The following is a 9,408-nucleotide window of genomic DNA, read 5'->3' on the forward strand; positions in this document are numbered from 1 at the left end:
AGTGATACATTTGTTACAACTGGTAAACCCACAATGACACAGCATTATCACCCAAAGTGCATAGTTTACATTAGGGTATGTTCAGGGTTGTTTTGAAATTTTTTTTAAAGATTTTATATTTATTTATTCATTTGTCAGAAAGAGAGAGAAAGTACACAAGCAGGCAGAGAGGCAGGCACAGGCAGAGAGAGGCAGGCTCCCTGCCAAGCAAGGAGCCTGATGTGGGACTCGATCCCAGGACTCTGTGATCATGACCTGAGCCGAAGGCAGTGGCTTAACCCACTGAGCCACCCAGGCATCCCTTGAATTTTTATTTATTAAAATCTGTTGCCTGATTTTAAAAGAAAATTTATTATCTAAAATCTTGGAAAAGCAGAAAAGCACATAGAAGATAATAAAAAGCACTTGCACTCTTACTCAGGAAAAGACCACTGAAATATAGACCTCTGGTATAGAGAGATTTCAGATCTTTCCTTCCTTTTTTCCTTCTTTTTTTTCTTTCTGTCTTTTGAAACTTAGTTGGTCACCTATTGACAAGAGAATATTTTAAGGCTACATAGCATTTCATTACGTGGTTGCAACACAATTTATTTATGCAAACTTAGTACTGGTTTATAGGTTATTTCTACTTATTTGACTATCATAATCACTATTATTATTTTTTTAACTGTACATATGCAATTATTTACATGTGTGCAAACTTTTTCATAAAATAAAGTTTTAATTTGGGGGGCAAATTTATACATGCAATTAAGATTTTAGCTATAGGAATGCCTGGCTTGCTCAGTGGGAAAAGCACGTGACTTTTGATCTCAGGTAATGTGTTGGAGCCTCACACTGAGTGTAGAAATAATTTAAATGAATAAGTAAAAACTAAAAAAAAAAAAAGATTTTTGGTACATATTTCAAGTTGAACTGATTTATACTCCCACTAGTGCACTCCTATTTTTTTTTTTTTTTTTTTTTTTGGCACTCCTACTTCTATAGTGCCATGCCTTCATAAAAAGAAATGGCAGATAGCACCTTCTGGTCATGTGGTCTAGAGAAACTAAATTGATATACTTTTCCAATTCCAAGGAATGAGTGCTCACCAGTATGAGGGTCAAACTGGCATCATTCATTGTACAACTCAGTAAAAAAGTGCCTTGAAGCTCTAAAAAGTTCTGAAATCAACTATTCTGATAGAAAACAAGACTTCAAATTGCATATTTTATTACCAAATCTCATTTGTAGTGATTCAATTCAAATATTTATGAGCAATGAATAATGAATTGAGTGTAATAAATAGTTCTTTCTCTTAATGATTGAAGTGTGATCAGACCTCGGGATTTCAACATTAATTTGTTTTTTCCTATGCAACAAATTGTAGGAAATCATGGTTTGAGAGAACCCTTTCCCTTACTTTGAGGGAGGAGAGGTGTTGGGGAGGAAGTCTGAGATAATGGAAAAGTTGTTCAACAGATTTCCAAAGATAAAAAATTACTCCAGGTGGAAGAGCATTCAGCTCATAGCTGTTGAACCCCTACCACGTTCAAGGTCCTATGCTAGGCAAGCGGGGGTAGTGAGATGATTAAGCTGAGCTTCTGACCCTTAAAATCTAATGAGGAGACAATTAATCATAACACAAAATAAGTCACATTGGCGTTCTGAAAAGAAGAATGAATTCTCCTTGGGAGGCAGGTAGGAGAGGGGGCAGGGCTCCTCAAGGAAGACCTCACAACTTCCCAGGGCATCCTGTCATAAAGTCTGTCACAGGCAACACTTCACAACGATTATAATGTTAAAAACAGGCCAGAGACAGTGTTCCCATGAGATTACTTTTTAGGCTTGTGAGGGGTTAAGAATACATATAATCACAGAGCTATGAACTGATGTTATCTTTTTAAAAATCAAGTGAATACTATGGATACAATTTCAGGATTGGTAATATTTTTTCCTTATAATCTAAAGGCTCTTTCCCCATTGTCTTGTAGCTTCCCATGTGGCTGTTGGGAAGTTTGATTCCATCAGACTCACAGGCCTTTATATCTGAGCTGTTCATCTTCTCTTTAGAAGCTTTGAGGATGTCTAGTTCCCTCTTATTCTAAGTTGTACCCCCTTCTCTCCTATTGCTGTATGTTAAACATGGGCATGCACACTTCCTTCCATTCCCAATGGTGACAGCTAAGACATGGCTGGAACATTGAACAAGACTTAAATGCTTAAAGATTTCAGAATGGAATTCAACACATCAGGCTAAATTTTTTGAATTTATCATTCTTGACCCATAGTGACTATTCAGTATACAACTTTTCACCACAATAGCTATAATGCCACTTTTCTGACAAGTCATGTTTCCAGTACAGCATATTTTCACTCAAAAACATTAAACAAATATTCTACAAACAGCGGTATTTTGACATTACCGTTTTAAATAAAGACCCACTCACCAATTCACTTGACACAACAATTTCTAGCTAAAGAGTATCATGTGGATACTCTTTAATGTGAATTATGTGCTATGTTTGACTTGTATTGTGTGTGTTTTTCATGTCCATTAAGTGAAAGGGATTCTTCAGTGTTTTGAAGTGCTTTTCTGCTTAGCCTTCATTTTGTCCTAAAGGGTCTTTCATATTACAACTTTATTTTTAAGAGCATCACAAGTACAAAGCAGTATGAGCCTTCAAAATGTTCAAATATTGGTGGAAAGGAAATGGTACAGAAAGAAGAGAAGAATGAGAAACCTAGCCATTCAGAAAAGATGGGTGTGATAAGCAAAATGAAAAGGGAGAGAAGGCAACTCTTTCTGCCCAGGGGTTCTGTTCCCATGATAAAACCACATTTCTTTGGGGGGAAAAAGGAGAAAGAACAAAATACTTCAAATGTTTTTAAGGGGGAGTTCATCATATTGGGTATGAAATTTTTGCAAATTATGAGAAGATTAAGTCTGAATCAGTCGTATCTTCTGGGAAATCAATCACGTCCACAAAAGAAACCATTTCTAGTTGTAGTCTCAAGAAAGAGAAAATTATTATCAAGTGTGTCTCACTCTGATCTTGAATGTCTGGGTGGAAGTTTCCTTAGGTTCCCCCGCTTCCTCCTCCTCTACCCACCACGAGGTCCTTAATTCATCTGTTGGCAAGTACATTAAACCTTCATTACATTATGCTTTACACACAAATCATGTTCATTTATTTTCAAATTGTTCTTTGTTACTTATACAAATTTGTATTATTTAGTTGTTCTATTTTTCTGCAAAAAAATATAGGATCTGGGCTGGGATTTAAGGCGTCATAATTCTTCCCTTTAAAACAAGTGAAAATTATTTTTTTGAAAATGGATTTTTAATTAGCACCCGTGTTTCGGGGAATGAGTTAAAGATGTTCAGTAAAAGGATAGTTGTATCTGGTATTTCTCAAACTCTGTAGGTCCAAGTCCTAACTGGGGTCTTACACTAGGAGTCTCTGAGCCTGGCCACAAGCCAAACTGCAGGGCTAGTTTACTGCTCAGTAAAAGGAATGACCTTGAACTAGAATAACCAAATATTTATTGTGCAAACTAGACACTTGTCAGCAGTGAAGGGGGAGCTATTAATACTTACATCAGGAAAATGGTGGTGTAATGAGACTGTCCCAGGCAAATGAGGGATGTGTTTGAGTCCATCTCTTTTACCCGGAGTCAGTAATGTGTCCATAGATGTTGAACAACTAACTCTCTAGGGGGCGAGAAGCCCATTTCAGTGTTTGCTTTTACCTGCTAGAAAAAGCCCATTTCGATGTTTGCTCCTATCTAGTAGATTTCCATAGTGCAAATATTCCCACCAGGGCCAATTTTAAGGTACTAACAGTCTAACAACCAGCTTGCAAGACTCTTGAAAACTTGGCAGCCGTTTTATGCCAGCCAAGAACCAGCACAACACAAGCCAGATACAGTACACCAATGCCTGGAGTGCAGACATTAAATTATTTGCAGTTCAGAGTAGAATTCCTCTTCCCTTCATCTATATCCTATATTCCTGTTTCCTCTCCGTGGAATTCTTCCTAGCAGACTAGAAATTCTATTATCTTCAGAGGAATCCCCATTCTCAGCCACAGACAGGGTCTTGCTTTTTCATCCCTCCAAACATCGTTTACTTAATCTATTCAAGAAGTGTTTCATGTGTTTTCAGTACTCTGGGGTATCGTGGTATATAAGAAGACAGCAACCCAGTATCAGTCGTGTTATCAGAGTCCAGGATATTCCATCTTGAATGAAATCATGTGCTATCCACAGTCCAGTTGGTGTCAGGCAGCATCAAGATCAGCATGGTTTGGGGCAGGTGCCTGGGTGGCTCAGTGGGTTAGGCCTCTGCCTTTGGCTCAGGTCATGATCTCGGGGTCCTGGGATCAAGTCCCGCATCGGGCTCTCTGCTCGGCAGGGAGCCTGCTTCCTCCTCTCTCTCTCTGCCTGCCTCTCTGCCTGCTTGTGATCTCTCTATCAAAAAAATAAATAAAATCTTTAAAAAAAAAAATCAACATGGTTTCTTGAACAATTTCTCCTGCACCATTTATTATGCACCAGGCTTGCATAATATTTCAGGGTTTTTTTTTTACTTCCTGTGGGCAACTAATGGTATAAATGGTCTAACTACAGATATGGCCCAAGAATATGCAAAAGTCATTACATGGGACAATTGGAATCCGGGAAGCAAACGTTTCTCTAAACGAGAATCTAAAGGAAACACAATATTCAGACACAGTTCTTTCCAGCATGAAGACAAATGTTATAGAATTATGAAGAGTGCTTTAGCTCCTAGACCACAGCTCCTTACTTTACTTTGCACAACAGAAGCAAAATTAGGTTTACCTAAACTCGTGGATGGTCTTCCTCCATGTACATCAAATCTCTCCTTCTAGGAGACAGATGCTTGTTTATACATTTTAAGCAATGATTTTTTTTTTTTTTCAGTTTTCAATGTCTACTCCTGCTGGATCTCAGTCTTAATATAGCTCACCTTCTTATACATCAAGTACGTTCTCTCTCCTTAATTATATCCCAGGACTTTAGGCTGTATTCTTGGCACTGGGCTGCAAAGAGAAGCGAACACAAATACTGTCCCCAAGAAGTTCACACTTCTATTGGGGAGAAAGAGACAATTCTATGTACCATTAACCATAAAAAAATAATAATAATAAGAGAAAAATAGAGGTACAAATCAAAGACAGAATTAATGGTCAGGACATAAACTAAGGACATAAGGATCATAAATTCATTCTCTACTACCCATTAGCATCTATGTGCTGTCTGCTTTGTCTGCTTTCCAGTGTGCACACATTCACTTTGAATTTTGCATCAGACCCATGTATTTCCTGTTCAAAAATACTTTATTTCATTTTTAAAAATCACTACTAGGTTTTTTATGGAACTTGACAAACTGATCACAAAATGTACGTGTATGGTGATGTGGTATTTCCCTGACGGTGTGAAGTTTACGTTATAGATCCTGACTAGAATACATACGATTGTGCAAAACAAAATTTGTATTCCTATTCAAATTGCTTCCGAGAAGCGAAATGCTAAATACATTATGGAAGGTAATAAAGATACTTTGTTTCCTTGCAGAAACAAATATGTGGAATAGTAAATATATAAGAATAGTTTAAACAATTTGAAAAGAGAAATAAGAGGGAGGGTGGACTTACTCTTAACAATCCATTTAATAAAGATGTAGATAGTATTCAGGAAGAAACCAATCAATCTCTGAAATAACATCTGAAACAGATCCATGCATATACGGAAATCTGGCATCAACTACAGGTAGCATTTCAATTTAGGAAGAGATAGATGAACCATTTAATGATTGTAGTTGGTCATCCGTAGAGAAACAAGAATGAATTTGCTTTTCCTTTCCTTCTAAATAACAAACGTTCACGTCACAGAGCTGTTACCACATTATGTGGTTGTTAAAAAGAATGAAGTACATTTATGTGTAAAAATATGAAATGATCTTCAGACTATAAAGTAAAAAGAGCAAGTCATAAAAGCAATTTATATAACACAGTCTTATTCACATGTATTCGGGTGGGGCGGGGGTTGACAAATGTGAAACCTGCGATACACACATATATATGAACACACATGTGTAGAAAAAGGGTCTGGAAGTATATACAACCAACTACTACCATGGTGACACAAGGAGGAGTATAAGAACAGGCTTGGGATATCTGTGGGAACATATTAGTCTTTATTCCAAACTTCCATAACTGTTTAATTCAGAAAGAAATAGTACTGTGAAGCAGTCACATGGAAAAGGCTATCAAAATTACAAATCACTAAATAAGTATGTAATTATTGAAAAAGAATCTGTTCAGCTAGCTTTCATGCAGTCTTCCCTCTCCTAGTAATGGGCTGGCTCAGTGGTTTTCTAATGTGGTCTGGGAACTCCTGAAGGTTTCTAGTGCCATCTCAGGGGACCCATGAGGTCAAAACCATTTTAAAAATAAAACGTTTTTTCCCCCCTTTTTCTGCTCTCCTGAGTTTACAGTGGACTTTCCAGAGGAGGAGGAAGGTCATGGGGTCAATGAGATTGAAGAGACCAGATCGAATAGCAAGATTTTTCACTGGGTAGTTTTATATTTTTGTTTTCATACCATACAAATGTGTTACCCATTAAAATATATATCTTAGAAGATAATATTTGTATAATCTCTGGATGGGAGGCATTTCTGATTATGCACAAAACTGAAATCCAGAAAGCCAAAAAACAATACATTGGACTATATGAAAAATTAACAGTTTTGCCTAGCAGAATAAGAAATCTGCAAATTAAAAGACCAACGACACATAGGCAACTTTTTTTTTTTTGCAAGATATGGTGTGTGAAAAACAACAATCCCTTTCAAATCAGTAAGAAAAATGATGAGCACCCAATGGAAAAATAGGCCAAGGCCATGATCAGGTAATCTCAAATGAAAAAGATACAAATGCCCCCATATATATGAAGATATGTTCTGTCTCAGCGTTAATCAAAGATGAAAATTTTATCAATACTGGGTTACTTTTTTTTAGACATTCAGATTAGCAAAGATTAACTAGAATAATGGCAAAGAGGTAGGGAAATTGGCATTTATGTAAAACATTGGTAGAGTGTGGTATAAATTATTCCTGAAGGGCAGTGTGGCAATAAATACAGAGATATTAATTGTGCAACCCTTGTTCTAAGAGTTTCACTTCTAGGAATTCAGGGTAAGGTCATAGAGATAAGTGAAATGCTGAAAACAATCATATGTTAGATTACTAATTTTTGTCCCCATCTACCCAGATCCAACTTTCCCTTATCCCTTTACTAATAGAATGTCTACTTCTGCTGAGTTTTTTTGTTTGTTTGTTTATTTATTTTATTTCTTTTCAGCGTAACAGTATAGATTTTTTTTTTTTAATTTTTTATTTTTTCAGCGTAACAGTATTCATTGTTTTTGCCCCACACCCAGTGCTCCATGCAGTCCGTGCCCTCTCCAATACCCACCACCTGGTTCCCCCAACCTCCCACCCCCACCCCTTCAAAACCCTCAGATTGTTTTTCAGAGTCCATAGTCTCTCATGGTTCACCTCCCCTTCCAATTTCCCCCAACTCCCTTCTCCTCTCCATCTCCCCTTGTCGTCCATGCTATTTGTTATGCTCCACAAATAAGTGAAACCATATGATAATTGACTCTCTCTGCTTGACTTCTTTCACTCAGCATAATCTCTTCCAGTCCCGTCCATGTTGCTACAAAAGTTGGGTATTCATCCTTTCTGATGGAGGCATAATACTCCATAGTGTATATGGACCACATCTTCCTTATCCATTCGTCCGTTGAAGGGCATCTTGGTTCTTTTTTTTTTATTTATTTTTTATTTTTTTCAGCATAACAGTATTCATTATTTTTGCACCACACCCAGTGCTCCATGCAATCTGTGCCCTCTCCAATACCCACCACCTGGATCCCCCAATCTCTGCTGAGTTTTAAGATGTATGACTATTCCACTGAAGAGGACATTTCCCAGCTTACCTTGAAGCTAGGTGTGGCCCCGTGATGACATAGTGTGAGTGGAAGCAAACTCCCAACTATTGTGTTACCTGATGGAAATTGCCAGTTCCTCTCCTCAGGTGAAGACATAGTACTTGTGGGCCCAATCTGGCCATGTTGACAAAGACACCATTTTAAGGGATGACAGAATAACAAGCTAGAAGAACTGTTGCTTTGAATGATTGAGAAACAGAGCTGGGGACCTACAGTGGGGCATAATACATGACAGAAAAATTAACTTGATATTGTTTGAGCTGCTGGAATTGTCATACCAGCTTAGCCCATAATTTAATTAATACAGATTTAAATGTCGGTCAATATAGTCTTTTAAACATAAATTTTGTTATAATGGAAGCATAAGCAATCATTAAAAGTAATTTCATAAATCTTTAAATGTCTACCTGCATTGTTGTGGTTTTTTAGGCTTTTTTTTTTTTTAAAGATTTTAATTTATTTATTTGGCAGAGATCACAAGCAGCAGTTTGGGGGTGGGGGGTAAGCAGACTCCCTGCTGAGCAGAGAGCCCAATGAGGGGTTCAATCCCAGGACCCTGAGATCATAACTTGAGCCAAAGGCAGAGACTTAACCCACTGAGCCACCCAGATGCCCCCTTTTTAGGCTTCTTGAGCTGCTATAATAACGTACTATAGATGGAAGGATTTAAACAACAGAAACTTACTTCTCACAGTTCAGGAGGCTAGGAAGTATAAGATCAAGGTTCTAGCCAATGCAGTTTCTGATGAGAGCTCTCCTCCTGGCTTGCAGATGGCCGTCCTGCTAGGTCTTCACATGGTCTTTCCTTGTTGCATGTGCTAGGGGGTGGGAGAGGCAGGGGAGGAGAATGCACTCTGGTCTCTTCCTACTCTTACAAGGACACCAACCCAATCAGACTAGATCTCTACTCTGATGACCTCATTTAATCTTAATTAAGTCCCAAGGACCCTATCTCCAAAAACACTCACATATGGGATTAGAGTTTAAACATTTGAATTTAAAGGACGACACAATTCAGTTCATAGCATTGATTTTAAAAAATTACTAAAATCATGTGTATTATGACTCCAGTTATGTCAAATTATATATGTGTTGGTGTGTATGTATGGAATATGTTTACATAGATTCCGAAAACATGTGCCTCAGAAGCAATAAATTCTTAGGGGGGCTATGTCAGACACCTTTGGGCTAAATTAAGAACAAGTTATAGAAAGGAAGAACAGGCAGAGCTAAAAGTAGTCCTTGATACACATCACATCATAAAAGCAGACAAAAAGCTATGTAACAAATGAAGATTTGTTTCATATGGGGTAAATGTTAGGGGGGAAAAAAACCTCAAAAGAATGACAATTTTCAAAAGTACAGATGTGTACCAGAAATTCTATTA

The sequence above is a fragment of the Mustela lutreola genome, chromosome 4 (genome assembly GCF_030435805.1).
Source record: "Mustela lutreola isolate mMusLut2 chromosome 4, mMusLut2.pri, whole genome shotgun sequence".
NCBI lineage: Eukaryota > Metazoa > Chordata > Mammalia > Carnivora > Mustelidae > Mustela > Mustela lutreola.